At 40.9% G+C, this 20714-nt stretch overlaps 1 pseudogene; it reads left to right on the top strand.

The window, feature by feature from the left end:
- The first annotated feature begins 2196 nt into the window (after window positions 1-2196).
- Window positions 2197-20192, top strand: LOC134644105 (serine/threonine-protein phosphatase with EF-hands 2-like; annotated as a pseudogene).
- Window positions 20193-20714: the final 522 nt, after the last annotated feature.

The raw sequence follows: 20714 nt of genomic DNA, 5'->3' as shown, positions 1-20714 counted from the left end.
CAGCTTAGATTAAAAGAAGTTAGAAACACATGATATGTCAAATAAAGCTCAAATCTAAGGTATTTTTACAGAAAAGGTTAGTATATTAAATTGTAATCATTGTAATTATTTAGATCAGGTAGCTGTTAAGCATACAGTATATTTATTGCAGAGTGTAGTTGGTGTGTTTTCACTTTGGGCAGCTTCTTTTTTTTAAATTGATTTTTAATCAGAAATAACCTGCGATTTTGACACAGTGTGTAGTGAATACTCCACAGGAAAAAAGCTTTTAGGGTAATTACGCAAAACTAGATGTTTCTAAAACTTTTAAGTGAAATAAGGAGCAGTCATTAAAAAGTATCGCTGTACTGCTGTCACTCTTATTTTTTTAAAGACAGCCAGAGCGTATCAGAATTCCAGTTTAAATCCAGGCGTTTCTGCAGCGTCCTGGTCCACCAGGGCTGAAACAGAGACCTACATGTTTCCATCAGCGTGAAGAAAAGCGCACGTGTTAAAGCGTTCTGAGTTTGTGGCGTCTGTTATTTGTTGATTTTAACTCAAGATTGTAAATACACTGTGAGGTCATGGCTGTGTCTCATGACTCAAACTGAGGGCTAATCGTCATTACGTACCAAGTTTACAGTTTTGCACTCAAATTCACTGAGAATGCTTGTCGTTTTCACACCAACCGAACCTCCTCACTCTGAATGTTCACAGCTCTTCATGTTTGTCCTGACACCACAGGAAGACTCTAGTATTTTCTAACAGTCCAACTTGTAAAAACCAGTGTTTGTGCTCAACCCGTTCTCACTGGAAATTGTAAATGTGGCATGTCAGGGGTGAACAACTCCAGGCCTCGAGGGCCAGTGTCCTGCAGGTTTTAGATGTCCTTGATCCAACACAGCTGATTTAAATGGCTTAATGACCTCCTCAACATGTCTAGAAGTTCTCCAGAGGCCTGGTAATGAACTCATCATTTGATTCAGGTGTGTTGACCCAGGGTGAGATCTAAAACCTGCAGGATACCGGCCCTCGAGGCCTGGAGATGCCCACCCTGTGATATGTGGTGAGATCACTATAACGCTACCAGCGTTAACGGGCTTCAGGATCGCTGTCTGACTACAAAAACAAAATGATACTGTTTTGTATGAAAATCGTCACACTAAAGCGGCTTAGAAACACTGAAGTAGGTTTTTACAGGTGCTTTCTCAGTCCAATCTGAAGTTTCAGGAGAGGCTGGATGATTCAACAATAGGGTTCAAACATCAGTAAACTTAAAAGGAAAAATCCATCCTTTGAAACGGCGAAGTCCTGACCTTAACCCTGGGGAAATGCTGTGGCATGAGCTTAAGTGCAAGTGTGGCTGGGTGGGGATTTTTCCAGGCTGCCCCCAAATAAAGGCGCTCTCTTGTCATAACTAGGATGAAAACCAGACTATTTTGAGTAAATGTATGTTTTTCTCAGGAGGACAAAGAAGTTAAAATACACACATCCGCTTTCAGGCCGAAATCTCTTCTCATACTTGGATAACAAGCTAATTAAACTGCATCTGAAAACTTAAAACGCTGTCAAAGGAAAAACAACTTCTCACTCGTGAAACACCGGCCCCTCCCGGGTTGAGGTTTCACTCCACCTGATGCCTCCGCCTCTTCTGTGAGCTCTCCTCCTGCACCAGTAGCTCCTGTTGCATGTAGAGCTGCTCCGGAAGCGCACCAGAGTCCTCATATCGACCTGTTTTTACCCTCAAATCGATTTCATAAGCTATTAAGGGAATATAGAGCGCAACCGTATTTTATTATTATTGGTATGAATGAACTGCATGACCCTGTCGCGCGGATAAGAGCTACAGGTAGGTTTGAACTGATGATTTTTGCCAAACAAACACCTCGTTGGAACACGATGCTGTCCTAAAAGGTAACGCACAGTAAGACTATGAGAAGCATTTTTGTTTTATTTTGGTATGATTTGACTCGATTAACTAGCAGGACAATTCTTACTGTCGCTTTTTTGTATTGTATTTTATTTTTGTAAGTTGAAGCCAATCCTGCACTGTGAATACATTGAAGGCAACATGATAATCGAGTTCTGCTTTAACGATGTGTCTCTATAAAGGGAGCACCTTCTCATATCAATCAGTGTCATGTCACCAAATGCCACCAAACAGCTGTGGAAGAAGCGGCTAATGTGAGCCCTCCTGGACCCTCTCTGTTAGCCATCATGGGATGTGGCACCTCTGTCGCCACAGAAAAGCAAGGGGAAACGCTGGAGAAAGGTAAGCATGTGTAGGTGGTTTAATGCTGGAGTACACCGGATATTGGGATTTTTATTGCCCCCCCCCCCTGTCCCCAGAGAGATTTGTTCCTCCTGTGAAAGGTGGGGAAAAACCCACATGCAAAGACGTCACACACACAAAACAGCCCATAGGTGTTAAACACTAATTGGAAAGCAAAGCTCATGTGATGTAAAACAGCATATGTATTCGTGCTGTGTAATACTGGAAATTTTGGTATAGATCTGATACTAAGTAAATGCACTGCCAATGTTACCAATACCGATACTTTTAAATTATAAAGACAGCTTATGTAGGGAAAAGCGGCAACTTAGCAAATGATTAACATAATTCAGTGAGCTACATACTGAACAAAGAAGATGAAAGCAAAGTATCGATCCCATCGCGCTTGTACCAATACCGATACCAGTGATAATATCGATATTTTTTAATGGATCCACCCACCTCTACTGTTTCTGGGCCCTTACAGAGACTTTGATTTCCCGTTACTCGAGTACAAGATAGTTTAATAAATGATTACACATCAGGCACATACAGTTGCCCCTTATTAAAAATGACTGCAGTCAGTTCACCTAAATTGCAGGGTGTACTCCAGGTGTTACTGCATGCTTGTGTTTATGCAAAGGCATTTTGTAATGCTAGTACTGCTACTACTATGCTTTAGTAAGTTACTAACCTGTTCTGCTGCAGCGAGTTGATGATAGTTATTTTTTTTGCTGCAGTAAATGTGCCTCTGATTTTGACAGATGATGCTTTCCCTCCTTTGCAGTCTGTCTTTTCTTCTCTTTAATGAGTGCTGCTGCTCCCAGAAGCTTGTTTAATTTGCTTAGTTTTCCCAATCCCACTGTTGCACACGACCTTCCTTGTGTCTTGTTATCTCTCATACCGTGTGTGTGTCTGTATATGCTCATTTGCACACAGTTTTATTCAATTACGCGTTTCACGTTTTCTCGCTGAATTGTAGTTTTCCCTTCATGCAGATGAACCAGTTAAGACTCCCAGCCCGGCTCTGAGTAAGACCCCGCTCATCCTTAACCGTCAGGCTTTTACTTATGTGGCATGTATATCTGTGTTTGTGTGCTTGTCTGTCTGCAATTTTACATTTTGCAAGAGTAACGGAGGGTTCCTGTGGCCTGTGGAGTTCTGCAGAACTAAAAGATGGGATGTTTGCTTTGAGTGTGCTGGTGGAGATGTATAGGGGAGGTCAGAAGGAGCTTCACTTGTCTTTGTGGATCTAGAGAGTATGAGGAAATAAGGAGTGGCAGAGAAGTATGTTAGGGTGGTGGAGGAAGCATATGAGGATGGTGAGATGTGGAGTAGGAGTGACACAAGGGTTCAAGGTAGGGTTGGGATTTTATCAGCGGTCAGCTCTGAGCCCCTTTTTGTTCGAAGTGGTGATGGACAGCCTGAGAGATGAAGGTCAGGCAGGAGTCTCCATGCACTATGATGTTCGCTGACATTATGATCTGTAATGAGAGGAGGGAACAGGTGGAGCCTGGAGCAATGGAGGTATGCACTGGAGAGAAGAGGAGGGGAAGTCGGTAGAAGCAAGACAGTACGTGTGTTAATGAGAGGAAGAAAGGTGTAACAGTGAAGCTACAAAGAGTACAGGTAGTAAAGATGCACGAGTTTAAATATTTGGGTTCAGCCATGCATGCAGAGCAATGGACAGCGCACAATGTCAGGAGTGATTTGTGGCCTGCTATGATGTATGGTTTGGAGACGGTGCTGCTGACAAAATGACAGGAGGTGGAACTGGAGTTGGCAAAGCTGAAGATGCTAAAAGTTTTAATACGAGTGACAAGAATGGACAAGATTAGAAATGAGTACATCAGAGGGACAGCTCAGGTTGAGTAGAGACAAAGTTAGAGGCGAGGATGAGACAGTTCAGACATGTTCATAGGAGGGATGGTGGATGTATTGGATAAAGTTGAGTATGGAGCTGCCAGGCAGTAGGAAAGAGGAAGACCACAGAAGGGTCATGTATGTAGTGAAGGAGGACATCCAGAGGGTTGGTGTGACAGAGGACGATGCTAGGGATTGGGGTGAGATGGAGATGGCCGAAAAAAGACGTTTTAAACATTTTCATCTGTTTTCATCTTTGTTTGCTACTACATACACTCACTGGGCACTTTATTAGGTACACCTTTTGCCCTCAGAACTGTCTTAGTTCTTCATGCCATAGATTTGACAAGGTGCTGGAAACATTCCTCAGAGATTTGATCCATACTGAGATGATAGCATCACATAGTACCTGCAGATTCATCTGCTACACATCCATGATGTGACTTTTCTGTTCCACCACATCCCGTGGGAGCTGTGATTTGAGCATTGTGGCATGGTCCGTTGTCTTCCTGGAAGAAGCCATCACAAGGGTACAAATTTTAGCCCTACAATCTGAATGTTTCAGCATGAAGCATGTTGCTATCATACAATTTTTGTGATCCTTGAATTGTAGCCACAGTTTCCTGTTCCTAACTGACAGGAATGCCACCTGTAGCCCGTCTATTTCAGAGATTGTAACCAGTGGTTATTTGAGGTACTGTTGCCATCCTATCAGCTCAAAGCAGTCTGGCCATTCTCCTCTGAGCTCTGGCATCACCCAGAGATCAGCAGTTTGTCACTAACAACCATGCCATGTTACTTACATCCCCTTTCTTCTCTATTCTGATGCTCAGTTTGAACTTCATCAGGTCATCTTGACCTAAATGAACTGAGTTGCTGCTATTTGATTGGCTAATTAGATATTTGTGTTGATGATGAGTTGAACAGGTGTAGCTAAAAGAGTGCCTAGTGAGTGTATTTTCTCACATGTTGAGCCTGTAAATTTAAAAAATACAACATTTTGTTGCAGCTATGAAGGCAGCTGTTTTGATCCAGCGATGGTACCGGCGCTACATGGCCCGTCTTGAGATGAGACGCAGGTACACCTGGAACATTTTTCAGTCTATTGAATACGCCGGGGAACAAGACCAGCTACAGGTGTCTCTCACTACAGGCATCTATTTTGCAAATTTCAGAAGTATCATAAAGCTTAAACATGTGTTTCTTTTTGTTTTTTCAGCTCTCTAGTTTCTTCACTTTCATGCTGGACAACTTCACTCAGCTGAATGGGAATGGGCCAGGTTAGGGGAGAAAATTCTAATATCTACAGCGTAAAAGGGTGTATTATTATTATTACTTTCACTATCATCATCATTATTATTATTATTATTATTATTATTATTATTATTATTATTATTTTGCATGTCTAAAACTTAGATTTTTGCCTTTAATATTTGGAACTGCTGAAGTAATGTTTGCTTCCTTTTGGAGTAAAATATCACACTGTAGCAGCTAAATAAATGTGCCTAATTTTAAGAAACATTAGTTTTCTTATCAGTTGGTGTTTAATGATTGTTCTTTTTAACTTTTCCAACACCCCCATTGCTTAAATTAACACCATTTTGTTTGTTATGCCACTGTACTTTAGATATTTTGATCTAGACGAGGAAACCCATTGCGTATACCCTGTTGCTTAGCAACTACTGTGAATGTGGAGGCCAATGTGTCAGTGTGGTGCGCTGAAACAGCTGTGGCTTAAGTGTGTATTGACCCGCTCTTCCAGCTCAAAAGCATAATGCTTCATTGACAAGCTAATCCTCAGGGAAGCCCTTTTTTGCTCATCATCTCCTGAACATCTTCTTCATGGGTTTTACATTAAGTCTACGTAAGGGATGCAAAGAGGCCAGACTCTGCTGTCTCGGTTTACTACGTACAGGATCTGTGTTTTTATATTTGTTTGTCAGAGACAATATAGAGGAAATAACACAATGGGAGAGGGAAATGGGCCTCTGGGTAGACGTCTGTCCCAGCACTGTTTGTTTGCATAATTTAGAGACTGTCAGGATTTGTTCTTATATTTGAAACATCATTGAGGTCTCAAATATGAGAAGAATATTTAGTATATTCTATATTACCTATATATGAGATTATAGTATAGCACCTGTATATGAGATTTGTGTAGTTTAAGACAACGAGAGAGAAGAAAAAAGCAACAATACACTCCCATTACAGACAAAATAGAAATTGTTGGTGACAAGCTTATCATTGATTAAGTCAGAAAAAGAAGAGCTGTGTGGTGGGTGGGTTGCAAAGCAGCTTGCAGATGTGCTGCAACTATAGTCATGTTAAAGCATGTTCAAAAGCGCCACCTAGAAAACATTTTGCACTGGGATGCTTAAAAGGGCATCAGCTAAGCCATCATCTCACGTGAGCTGGCATTAATAATTGATTGCTAGCTGAGGTTTTTAAGGGTTTATTTATTTTTTTCATATAACCAAATATTGCACATTCCTGTTTAGGATTTAAAGGATGTAAAGGTGAGGATAGAGGAAAAGGTACAGTGTTAGGAGTTTTCCTGTAAATTCAACTCAGATTGGAATAAATGACACTCAGAGAGGTTTTACAAATTAACGTGCACGGGAGAGAACTGGACAGGCGCTGTTCCTTCGCTTGACCTCAGTTGCTCTCGTCCGCTCTCCCGTAACACTGCTCTTTTATTGTGGTTACATGAATATGCATAGGTTCATTAACATATGACATCTTATAGGTATACATGTGAACAAAGAATACCCTTCGTGTGTGTGTGTGTGTGTGTGGTCATAAAATGACTTCCTAACCCTGCTGGCCTGGAAGTCCAGCAGTTCATCTAAACAAAATGCACTTAGAGTAAAACAGACATAGATACGTGTATCCTACCATAAAACAATAAGACAAGGTACGACCTCTCCCATGCTCCCAGGATGTGGGTGTGAAAGCCAGAGTGCTCTGGAATGCACACAAGCTTCCTAGGATGAGACATCCTTTCAGGATACTATCAACTACATACTTCTAAACACAAATGATTACATGCAGCATTCTACCATAAGTAAACCTATATAATTAAAAGGTAATACTGACATTATATTTAACATTCTATTAACATTCCCTCCTGTTGTCAGTTTAACTTTTAAATGAGATATCATTATGTAACATCTTGTTGTACATTTCTGTCACATCCTCATTAATCACACAAAATCTTCACGTTCCAACAGGACAGAGTCATTATCATCATTTGTCACAACTATGTATGCAGTAACACTGGAAACTATTATACGGTTAATCATGAGTTTTAGACATGGCAGGATACATGTTACAAAGTCACAAAATAAAAGTAAAAAATAGTCCAACTCCAATAAGTAGTCTTTCTAGCACCTGGCTTCAACCTTAAGTATTGTGTTTTTGGCAGGTCATAGATGTTCTCACATATTCTTTTACTGAAGTTTCAAAATTAAAATTAAAAAATAAAATTAAAAAATAAAGTGTAAAATTGTTGATTTATTATAGAGATCATCTTCCCTCCTGTCGAGACATGATTTAAAGCATGGCTCACTAGAGTGGCTGTTTTGTGTAATGATTTGGGAAGAATGGGAATTCCTGCTATTTCATATGTCATCAGTGTCTAATAATGCTCCGTGTTTTAGCCATTGCGTTTGTTCTTTTAATCGTGCTGCTTCTTGTTCATCCTGCAGTACAGACAGTGGGATAGTGTGATTTTCATAAGTCGTTACTAAGACTGTGGTTGCTATGGCTGCTGCTTTTGCAGCTTTATCAGCAAAATTGTTTCCCTTTGTAACTTCAGAGTTATCCTTCTAATGTGTGGTCCGCCACATATTTCTGCAGAACAGTTAAGTTCTGCAGTGCCGCATATATGTCTCTTCCAGTTGTTCCCATCACTGTCCATAGGATCAGAGTCCAAATGTATGTAGAATAAACATTCAAACATACCAGTTGAGTTTGTTGTTTGTCACATGGGTCTCAGCTATCTTGAAAGCTGCAGACCTCGCTCGAGTTTTACGGCCTCTGCCAACCCCCATCACCTTACTTCAGGCCTCCTTGTCCTGTGGGGGATATTTATGACTCCTCCATTGTCCATTCTCTGCAGGAAAAACTCTGTGGAAAGGGTGCTGGATCCAGTTATCTTACTGCTGTTATGATCCCAGCAGTCTTCAGTGTGCCATCGTATGCACAGTACAGTGACACAGCATTAGGTGATGTTCATAGGAAACTGCTGTCATCACCACCATAGCTTCTGGTTCCGTGCTGTTCACAGAATCATGATGCCATCCTCGAAATCCGCCTGCGCTGTCGATTGGAGCTTGGCACGCTCCCCTCATCCTTCAGGTGCCCGTCTGTCGTCCACAATCTCCTCTGTTGGTCTCTGGAAAGACCCCTTGGCACAGCTCTCATTCCAACGCAGCTTCGTGGTCCTTGCTGTGGCTCCAAAGTCTGATCTCATGATGGGCCCCAAACAGCTCGACCTTTGACCTCAACCACTGCCTTGGCTGTCAGCTATGCCTGGAATGGGTTCGCTTCTCACTGGGCCTCAGAAGATTTCTCAAGAGATTCCTTTCAGCAAGACTGCTGCACCTGTATTTCCTTGCTAGGAGGAAAAAACTTCTATCTGGAAAGCATGTCAATCATCATCAAACCACATTCTTTAGTTCAGTGAGCTCCATCTATGGACCATCAAAGCCTCATCTGAACATGGATGCACCACTTTGCATAGGTTTAATACCTGTAAATAAACTGTTAATCACACAAAAATCATAAAAATATAGTTTAGAAAACATAAAAAGATAGTTTCATGTAACTCTGTAATTCTGGACCCCTCCTGTTGACGCATGGACACTCCCATGAGTCAACTCATCAAACCTAGATTCCTGTCTGAAATAAAAAGTTAGCGAGATCATGTCCCAGGCAACATCAGGGTGTCTCCCCCTCTGGAGCAGCACCACCCCGGACCTATAACCCTGCAATAAAAGATGTTAGTGTGTTTTGCATATTAGGTTTGCTTAAAACCCCGCTCCGCCAGGAGCCTGCATACACACCATCATGGCCTGGAAAACAAGATCTAGAAGTAAAATCAACCTTCACACTTATAAACAATTGTATAATACGAGTATGAAAGCATTCAGCGTCAAGAGGACAAGTATCATGTGCAGGTTTTCTCAAATCAGTAAACTGCAATCATTGGCATAATTTGCCTCAGACATGGATCATCCCATGTACTCAGTTAACATTAATGTAATCGGTGACTTCCCTTAAGCAAAGTCACTCCACTTAGCTATCACTAGGAGCTCAGTAGTGGCCAGCTAATGAGCCCCATATTAAACTATTCCATAAACACTGTATCTCTCATTTGCATTCTCATGTTACTTGTCCGTCTCTGCTGAATCCTCTACATGTACACTTAGAAAAACAAACATTTAGCAACACACATGGACAATCCTGGAGGTCAGGCACAAATTGACAGGGTCCAGAGGTGCTGTAAAAAGACCATAAAGTTAGCCAACCATAACTGTGGACACAAGTGACACTAGTTTCAACACAGGAAATGTTTCACATGTTATTCACATCGTCAAAATAACCTTTACATTTCCCCAACAACACAGTGTAACAGCATCACCAACTCATAACCTGTAAACACAGTTTTCTTCACACATGAACCCAGAAATCCTGTAGTAGAAAAACATCAACCAGCTATCCTGGTATAAATCACATGATCAAATCACATGAAGAACTGTAATGCTGTAGAAATGTTAACGCTGCGCAGGTGTATACACACTTTCTCACAGTTACCTCTGTGAGCAACACAAGGTAGTGAACAACACCCTTGGTAGATGCAAACACAGAAAGTGGCATTTAAAAGGCTAAATCGTCATGCAACCTCGGATGGTGCTATCATCTTCCTGCTCCTTGTAAGAAGAAACACACATAAATTTATCTGCACCTTTGTCAGGTGGGGGTTAACTTTGCACAGTCGTGTTACATCAGTAAAATCGTGTCAGCATTTGTCAGCTGTTGTCAATCAGTCAGTTTTATTTCTCTTACTCATTTGTCATTCACTCATTCATGCATTCATTCATTCTTTGCTAAAAGTGGAACCCATCGACGCATTCAGTTTCCACACTCAGCAAAATGACGTCATTTTAAAAAGAAAAAGAAAGAAGAAAATTTCAAAAGAAGAATTTAGACTGGATTATCTCGCTGAATCCTTTTTAACAGGGACTTTCATTCAAATTATCCCAGATAAGTGACTTTCTCCTGAGCCCATTTCAATATTTTGGAGAAAGTCAACGGTTTTCTTGACATGTCGTTTAGCGCTTTTGTTCCAATCATGCCGATCTGCTCATACAGAGATTATCAAACAAAACTTTCAGTGCACTGTGAAAGTATCAAAATAAAAAGGCCTCGTTCAGTCATGACACACACTCCTCATCTCAGGAGGGTAAATCATACCATTAGCATGATTTATCAAACCATCATACTAATTGGCAGGCTCAACTTCACAACAAAAGAAAAATCATCAGCTAGATAAACACCAAACCAACCATCAGCCGCACAACACACAACATAAGCCTAATGTCTTATTAGCTATGATTTTAATCTGTACCTTTTTACTCATTTAGGCCAAAGATCTCATTTAGTTTTCCTTTTTTCCCCGTCATCATAAAACATGTGACATGTCATCAGATATTTCACAAAAGAAGTTTGTTCTTATGTACTCAGAGTTGTGTATCTGGGTGCAGGATTCACTCACACATCACAACAGGAAACTCAGTGTTTTAGAGTCTCCACACTAATAAACTCCAACACATCCCATTCACTCGTGCTAGAATTCAATCACCTTTCCTTAATCTAAGAACGATCAACAAATTTGCATATCAGCTATTAACCCACTAAGATGACAGGACAACAGAAATGCATGTTCAAAATATTATCACAAAAATAGAATTTCCCTCATACAGTAAAATATTTTGTGCTGCATCAATCAGGCAGAAAGCATCTCCCAATTTACTATATTAACAACTAAATTTATTGTCCGATCACTGGTTGTTCAAACCAGAATCTTTTTTCCCACAAAAATTAAACTGTTGTCCTGCAACCTAGAGAGTTAACTGTCAGCATTGGATAAATTCAGCATTTAATAACAAGTCTGTTAAATTGACATGATTTTAACACTGATGAGAGATAACAAGCTGATTTTCATTGCATATGTGTTTGTGTTATTAGGCAGGTTTAATCAATGTGTCTGGAGCTGCATCTCCAGCAGGGCATGTTCTTAAAGCTGCCTTTCCTACACACTTCTCTGCTATTAATTGATCATTTTTTAACTAACGTGCTATGAGTCCACTGGTCTTTGCATCACACGAGGTGACTTGGACAAGATGATAAACAGACTCACATGCTCAAGATGCTGCCTAATCTTCATGAGCTCTCTTGTGTTTATGTTAGTAGGGTTAACGCATATTCTGCTTGTGTGTGTGATTTTGTATATGTTTCTTTTTGTAGTGGTTCAGATTCCTTCACAATTTTCCTACTTAAGCAGTCAGTATTATTTTGCCCAGATTTGCTAACCCAAAATTTTGATTTCCCACATTAAACAATAGCATTCCTCTGTGTTCTCACCTGCTGCTCTCACTCTGTTGTCCTCTCCCACTTCAACAGTCCAACAGCCGGCAGTTCTTCTTCAGCTTTGTCCTGTGTTCCACTGTCTCTTCTTGCCATTTTCTCCAAAGGTGGCAAATGTCAACTTCCAACAGTCTCCTCAGTTCTCCTCAAACGTTCTTTTCACAAGCACAGTGAAGTTGCAGCTTGTTGGAAACACAGTGCCATTCATCAATCAATCAGGATGATGGGTTTGCTTTTCTTCTCTGATGCTGTTTGTCCACACTGCTGCTGCTTGCTGGGTCTCTTTGCTCAGGACTTTGCTGTCTCTTTATCTGACACGTTATTGCTCTTGGAACTGCATTCCTTGTCTTCAGGGAGGAGTGAGAGCTCGTTTGTGAGGTTGAGGGACACATGGAGCTGTAAATAAGTTAGCCAGAAACCTGGCCTGAATGTTTCCAATGATCTTAAACTATAACTTTATTCCGACCGCTGCATGTGGAAAATTGGTCCAGGTCTGCTTTAATCTGAAAGTGACAAAACTAAGACATTTTCATTATTATCATCACTGCTTAACTGACACACAGAACTCACTCTCTATCTTTTGTGAACTCTCTTTTCTGAAAAGCAGAAAATAAGACTGTAGTTGTTCTTGGCTGATAAACACAAAACCTTTTTCCTATGAGTATTTTTCATCTACAATGTAGATTCTGTCTCTTTTTACTCTTTTTTCTTTACACTAGCTGGTGACCTGCAGAATCACCGCTCTCATAATTTGTGACAATTACGTTTACACAACACACGCACACACTGCGATGTCAGGCACATTCACACTCACTTTTTTTTCATCTGCATAAATAATCATATGGCTGATGACATGTGCCATGGTGATCCATAAGTATGATCACAAGTTTATTTAATTATTTTTCAACCCAACAAAGCAAATAAACAAAAACATGATGCTGATGCTATGAACACTCTACACACGAGTCAAGATGCAGGAAAACTGCTGCGCATCTGAAAGGAGAAGCTGAACTCACGGATACGCTACATACTCGAGTTATCATAGTTCTCTTCCCCTTTCTTTGATGAGTTCTCAGCCAGCTCCTGATCTGATAATGTGTAGCTTGCTCATCAGCTCAGAAGAGACAGTAACGCAACCTCACACAGTGGTTGCGTGCTTTTGCCCACAGTGGCAAAGACTTACACATATTAATTTCAGCTTCTCCATCATGTAGTTTTAGCTGTTTTATACAGGGTTCAGCTTATTAGTTGTTTTCATAGGTGTGCTCTATATCTCAACAATGGCTCATATTAGAATGACAGTTTTTAAACAGGTCAAGTGCCTCTATGCACGTAATTAGGTAAAATATTTGCCTATTTAACTTCATCTCATATGTCATTGTACTGTATTTGAGCAACCTTAAGCTTAATGCAGATTACTTTTAACACTTATCCACCTCAATCAAATCTGTGGTCTGGAGCACAGGCTGTTGTTGATCAGGGCAAGCTAAAGAATCATCTAAATATTTTGTGTCAGCAAGGGGTGGGGGAAGCCATTCACCAGAGCATAGTTTAAAGGCTGCTGATGTGGGCTGGCCTTCTCCACACGCTCTTCGAGGCTGCTGTGTTTTCTGACAACTTTTAACATGTGACATTCTCCAACCACTGGTTTACGGTGATTACAGTTATGAGCATATAAATACCTCGCACTGCCGGGAGTAAATCCTTACATGAATGTGTCGTCTCCCTGTGAGACAGTCTTACTTGCTCGGGAACCCATGATAACAACAACAACCGTGTCACAGACCTCGCCTGCTCTGCAGTCATTCACACAACAACAACAACAACACAAAATAGGCCTTTTCAACGCGTACTACGTTTTACGGACAAGGTTTATCTAAAAATGCTTCCAGCCCTCTTTCAGGCGAGCCTTTACTTCTAGAAACCCTTCTAAAAATGCTTCCAGCCTTCTTTCAGGCGAGCCTTTACTTTTAGAAATCCGCCTAAAAATGCTTCCAGCCCTCTTTCAGGCGAGCCTTTACTTTTAGAAATCCGCCTAAAAATGCTTCCAGCCCTCTTTCAGGCGAGCCTTTACTTTTAGAAATCCGCCTAAAAATGCTTCCAGCCCTCTTTCAGGCGAGCCTTTACTTTTAGAAATCCGCCTAAAAATGCTTCCAGCCCTCTTTCAGGCGAGCCTTTACTTTTAGGAATCCGCCTAAAAATGCTTCCAGCCTTCTTTCAGGCGAGCCTTTACTTTTAGAAATCCGCCTAAAAATGCTTCCAGCCTTCTTTCAGGCGAGCCTTTACTTTTAGGAATCCGCCTAAAAATGCTTCCAGCCTTCTTTCAGGCGAGCCTTTACTTTTAGGAATCCGCCTAAAAATGCTTCCAGCCTTCTTTCAGGCGAGCCTTTACTTTTAGGAATGCTACCAACCCCTCTGGGCGAGCTTAAACGTTTTACGCGAGGTGTCTCAGAGTGTCAATATTCACCTGGTTGCTGATTCACTGCCGGTCTCTCAGGTCCGCCTTATCAACCCCCAACGTCGTGTACCACTTGTAATAACGCCAGCCAGAACCCGAATTCACGTCTCTGGTCTTTTATACTGTACCTAGACAGTAGCTGTCGACAGACTTCAGCGCGGGCTTCTCACGACGTCAGGACTCGATGAGGTTTTCCCGTAGGAGCACACAAAACGTTATGTCCTAACTCCGGCTCGGAGGACCAAATAAATGTTAGGAGTTTTCCTGTAAATTCAACTCAGATTGGAATAAATGACACTCAGAGAGGTTTTACAAATTAACGTGCACGGGAGAGAACTGGACAGGCGCTGTTCCTTCGCTTGACCTCAGTTGCTCTCGTCCGCTCTCCCGTAACACTGCTCTTTTATTGTGGTTACATGAATATGCATAGGTTCATTAACATATGACATCTTATAGGTATACATGTGAACAAAGAATACCCTTCGTGTGTGTGTGTGTGTGTGTGTGTGTGTGGTCATAAAATGACTTCCTAACCCTGCTGGCCTGGAAGTCCAGCAGTTCATCTAAACAAAATGCACTTAGAGTAAAACAGACATAGATACGTGTATCCTACCATAAAACAATAAGACAAGGTACGACCTCTCCCATGCTCCCAGGATGTGGGTGTGAAAGCCAGAGTGCTCTGGAATGCACACAAGCTTCCTAGGATGAGACATCCTTTCAGGATACTATCAACTACATACTTCTAAACACAAATGATTACATGCAGCATTCTACCATAAGTAAACCTATATAATTAAAAGGTAATACTGACATTATATTTAACATTCTATTAACATACAGGATACATACCATTTACTAATTTTTTTTCTTGACAAAGATAAGATTTCATGTTTGTGGACATCTAGCTTTCATTTTAAATAAATTATATAATATGTAAATTGCGTTTCAGACTTGATCTCCCAGCTGCTGGATCCAGTGGTCGACCCATGGTTAGACAGAGAAACCTGCTACAACTTGATCCATGTTCCAGAGTCCTACACCGGACCTAGACTGTCGTTTCCTCTCTCCGTCGCCGATACAAATGCACTCCTGAGTGCTTTTAAGGATCAGCAGGTACCAAATATGAGCCTTTCACTTTGTCTCTTAAACATCTGATTGTCTGCTGGTTTAGATTTGGGGTGCTCACTGCTTTTTTTCCACACAGACTCTCCATGCCAGATATGTTCTCCAGCTGCTGTATGAGACCAAAAAGCTCCTCAAACAGATGCCAAACATAGTCCACTTGTCGACATCCTACTACAAAGAGATCACTATATGTGGTGGGTCTCAGTGTCTCTTGTTAATTTAAGATTCAAAATTATAAGCTTTCAGGACCACAAAACAAAAAATTAAAAAAATATATATTTTAATCTCATTGTAGCCTATGCTACACTGCAGTGAAGCACAGACCAAATGAATGATCTCCATAGTTTTTAAATGATAGATGATGCCTTGTTGTTGTTTAAATACAGTTGATTGTATCTTACTGGCAGCTTCCCAAGAAAGGTAAGTCCTACTTATTTGCACACTGATCAGCCACTTGACTCCTCTTGCACAGCTTTCCTCCTCCTACCTTTGCATGTCATTAAACTCAAGAATACTTGAGTAACAAAAATGAAAAAACACACACTCATAAGGCTGAGGTGGAGCAATCCTTATGATTAGGGAGTTTTAGACCACTTCTGTAAACCCATAAAGCAACAGGACTTCAGTTTCTTGATTGCAGTGACTTTTTTTTTTTTTTTGTACAGGTGATCTGCATGGGCGACTCGATGACTTACTACTTATATTTTATAAGGTAAGGCTGCCCGTACAACAGCTTTCTTAAGCATCATTCGTGCATCATCTACCTCACAGCAATATCAGATTTTATGTAGATTTTTTATAAACAAAAGACTGAACCCTCTGCAGTTAAATCCTAAGCAGTCGCTATATGTAATTTTAATTTTTTAATAAATTTTTCTGCCCATCAGAGAGCAAAGAACAACTAACTGACATGCGTCACGAAACTACTCACATATTTATGTCCATTAGTCATTCTTTAGACTGTAGGTCATTGCAGGGGGGTTGTCTATGACGACAAACCTCAGATGGTTAAATAAGTAAAAGCTGAAGATCTGACTGTTTTCATGTTTTTGTTTTTCTCAGAATGGCCTTCCCTCTGCAGAGACACCGTACGTGTTTAATGGGGACTTTGTGGACCGTGGAAAAAAGTCAGTTGAAGTGGTTATCCTGCTGTTTGCCTTCCTTTTGCTTTACCCAGACTACATGCACCTGAACCGAGGAAACCATGAAGACCACATAATGAACCTCAGGCAAGTTTGGAAAAGGGTGAAGTGAAAAATATTTACCTGTCCAGGTTCACCATGAACACGAGGAGAATAGAGTATCAGGGTTTAAAGGTATGTTGTTTTCTTTTTTCAGATACGGGTTCACAAAGGAAGTCATGCAGAAGTACAAGGTAAAGTCCAAATACATGCCGTCAGTCTGATTTTTTTTTTTTTTATGTCCACAACTCAGTAAGCACTTTGCAGCTTGGTGACTGTCACAGCTGATTTTTTAAAATTACTGTTCTCGCCTGTTTGCAGACTCATGGCCGTGAGATCCTTCAGCTGTTTCAGGATGTTTTCAACCTCCTGCCCATCGCAACAGTTATAGACGGAAAGATTCTGATCGTTCACGGAGGAATTTCAGACCAGACTGATCTGGACTTCCTGAGCTCCATAGAGAGACACAAGGTCAGTGGAATCAGCAGGGTCAGAAAAAACAACTTTTTACATGCTGACACACTCATACCCACCACATATCAATGTAGCTGTGTGCAGCATGAAAAAAGTGGTTTGTAGTTTTATCCAGCAACAGGAGGCAGATTCCTGAGACTCATATCGAGACATGTTGGTTCAGCAGCTTCTGAGTAACAACTGCAAGGCTTAGTTATTGACAAGTTATTAGAGTAGCTTCTTTCTAGGTCTGCTACTGTTTGAATAGGGGTTAAAATGGGATTTGGCAGGTGGGGAGACCCTAAGGTTGGGTGTCGGAGTGCGGTGTGGGAAAAGGCATCGCTTTCCCTACTTCTCAGTAGGGGTGGCTGTGGCTCAGGCGGTGAAATGGGATTTCTACCCACTGGAAAGGTAGCGGATTGATCCCGGACTCCTCCGGTCTGTGTGCTGAAGCATCCTTAAGAAAGATGCTAAACCCTGAGTAGTGTGATTCTGTGTACGATGTATATGTTAGAAATCAGTCACATAAGCTCTAGTTAAATTTTATTTGTATGCAGCCTATAATCAGTTGGCCTCTGCTGCTGTTCCAATATTCACTGCTCCTTGTGGATTTAGCCAGCTGAATTCATTAAGATCTAAGCAGATGTTCTTGAGCTGGTTGGCTGATTTCCAACCCCTAGACAACATAAAGCTGGTAAAAAGTAAAAGTTAAAAAAAAGTAAATTGGTGAGTGATTCTAATCAACACCATAAATCTGGTGTCCTTGATGTAACCGAACACTGAAAACAAAAGCAAAGTGTGCTTTGCAGTCCAACATAGAGCATCGTTGTAAAGTTCACCTGTTTGTGTGTTTGTTAAACTGTTTGAAAAGTTGCATTTGAAATTCCCTGCATGATTACTCTGTTTATGCTCACTCATCCTCTATAGCGCTGATTAGATTCTGAATTAGGCCATCATGAACAAACTTTATTCACATCTGCACCTTGAACACATCACAGAGATGAGAGGTAAAAAGGGATGTGTTGATGGTGTAAGCAGACACGTTTAATTGCTCATTAATCTAAAGCGCCGCAATGCCTTTCCAGACATTTCCAGCCCACTTCAACCCCAGTTTGTGGGCTTTTATTATGGTATCAATCTGCATTCAAGATTGAGGTTGATTAATAAAACATTCATCATGAACATCAACATAATGAATATTAAGTAATGTTGTAAAAAGCTGAGATTAATCAATTTCATAATACCACCCACACCATGGAAAATACTGCATATTTACGATGTAAGATGAGGTAATATTGTTTGTTTTTCAGATAAATTACCAGGAAATTGCACAGTACTTAAATTTATTTGACTTGTTACCTCTTATTCTAGTGTGCTTACCTTTAAGTATTTGAAGGTAAATATATTTCAAATGAAGTACATTGCCTTGTTGAGACTATTTGCATATTATAGCACCATTATTAGCACCATTATTTGCACCATCTTCTCTGCGTCCAATTATTACGAGGAGGGAAGCAACCGAGGAGCCTATGTCAAACTGGGGCGAGAGCTGGTGCCTCGCTTCTACCAGTACCAATCAGCCGGACCACTCGCAAACTTACACTGACACAGAGGTAACACGGGTGTCTGGTGTGTCTGTGTGAACTGTGGGGCCGATGAAGCAATGCTCAGGGTAGTAGCACTGAAACTAATCATGGCAAAATCATTTGCATAATTTTATAATTCTATTAAATGTGTAAGAAAGGTTCGTTTGTGTCTGCAGAGTGCGAGCCGCTGAGGGCTCTGCTCTCAGAGCCTTAAAGGAGAAGCTGTTCGCTCACCGCTCCGAGCTGATGGTCGGCTTCCAGCAGTACGACCAGAATAACACAGGTGCTCTCTTCTCACTCCATTTTCTTATAAATTTCATGTTGTTTTAATGTTCAGGTTTGATTCCCAGGCTGACATGTAGAGTTTCTACATTTGCACACGCCTTGCTTCAGGTCGTGTGTCGGTCTGCGAGTGGGCTCTGGTTCTGGAGTCTGTACTGAGACTGGACCTGCCGTGGAGGACGCTTCGTCCACACTTAGCCCGTCTGGCACCAGATGGCAGCCTGGAGTATCAGTCCTGCTTCGAGGATATGGGACCAGGCATTCCCCTGCCGCAGGTCAGAAACGAAGGGGTAGAAAGGAAACGCGTACATTCGCTCGAGTACTGACCTTAAAGGAAAAAGGAGATGAAGGAAAACCGTTAAAGTTCACTGTTTTCATCTGAAGTTATACGCTTAATATAAACATCCCTTTGTCTTATTATACAATACTCCAGTCACAAACATCCAGATTATTGAAAGGCTAATTACCTCTTCACAGCATTTTTTTTACATAGCAGTTCTTTCTCATTTGCACTTTTAAAACGAGTCCATTTTACTCCTGATCCTGTTCTTTTGTCTACAATGTTGAACTTGTATCTGCGAGGAGGGATTCTGCCCCTAGTGGTACAGTTACTTCTAGCATCGCAGTACATGTTCTTGCACTGCTGCTGTTAAACACAGCTGGTAGCACTCCTGTTTTTTTTCTTTCAGGTCACTCCAAATTTGGCCGAAACTCTGTTCAGATACAGGACAGACATTGAGATAATATTCAACATCATAGACAAAGATCATTCAGGTAAATAAAAAGCCAAAAATCTTTTTCGAGATAATGTTTCAAATAAGCCAAAACTGACTTGTACGTGAGTGATGTTTGTTTTAACCTGTAGGTCTAATTTCCATTGAGGAGTTTCGTCAAACTTGGCGTCTTTTTAGCGCTCACTTAGGGGTTGCCATCGACGACAGTGCCATTGATGACCTGGCCCGGAGTATTGACTTTAATAAGGATGGCAGTATAGACTTCACTGAGTTCCTAGAGGCATTTAGAGTGGTACACAAACTGGACAGCAAAGATCAGCAACTGCATGAAAAGATGGATGGAGAGAAGAGGACAGGCTGAATACTAAACTGTGGAAGTACCGATGTAGGATACTGTAGGATATAACAAAGAATACTTGAAGACCATACCACTGGAAGTGATTAGGCCATGATTCATTGGCAGATTTCTCGATTGTGGTGTGTGGGTTAAGGTTAGGAGGGGTATGGCTCCGGGAATGCCAATATCTAAGGCTGATTTAAATAAAGTGATATATCTCAAATTTTATTATGTCTTTTATTGCACCACCAGCTTTTTAGAGGGGCTGACTGTGGAAAAAAAACGTCTTAACAACTGCTGGCTCTAGTAAAATGAATATTTCAAAGAACAGCACAATAGAGTGAAAAACCTTTACAGTGAGCTGATTAAAAAAATCAGCTACAAAATCAGAAGAAGCTCTCGAGGCGTTGTGTACTTCAGGCACTGTTTGATTTACTTTTATTCATTTTCTTCCACAGAAATTGAACTGAAAAATATGGTGCGATTGAAAAAGCTTGTACAGCTGTGCCTAATAAAGTTGACTGAATGTAGGTTTACAAGTATTGGTGTAAAAAAGACTTCCTTTTTTTTTTTCTTAATAAAATAAAAATAATATTTGTGTGTGTGTGAGTGTGGACAAGTGTCTAAGACAGACTGAATGTTCAACTCTGTTTGGCTCAAAGCTGGTAGAAAGTTCAGCTGTTGAACTTTAATCCGCGTGCTCAATAAATACATTTAGAGAGCGAGGAAGAAGTCCCTGGGATTTTCAAAGTAAAATAAGCCCACTGAATGCACTATGGAAAAATGTCTGA

The sequence above is a fragment of the Pelmatolapia mariae genome, linkage group LG1 (genome assembly GCF_036321145.2).
Source record: "Pelmatolapia mariae isolate MD_Pm_ZW linkage group LG1, Pm_UMD_F_2, whole genome shotgun sequence".
Lineage (NCBI taxonomy): Eukaryota > Metazoa > Chordata > Actinopteri > Cichliformes > Cichlidae > Pelmatolapia > Pelmatolapia mariae.
The sequence above is the reverse complement of the archived record's forward strand: the minus strand, read 5'-3'. Positions and strand labels throughout refer to the sequence as shown.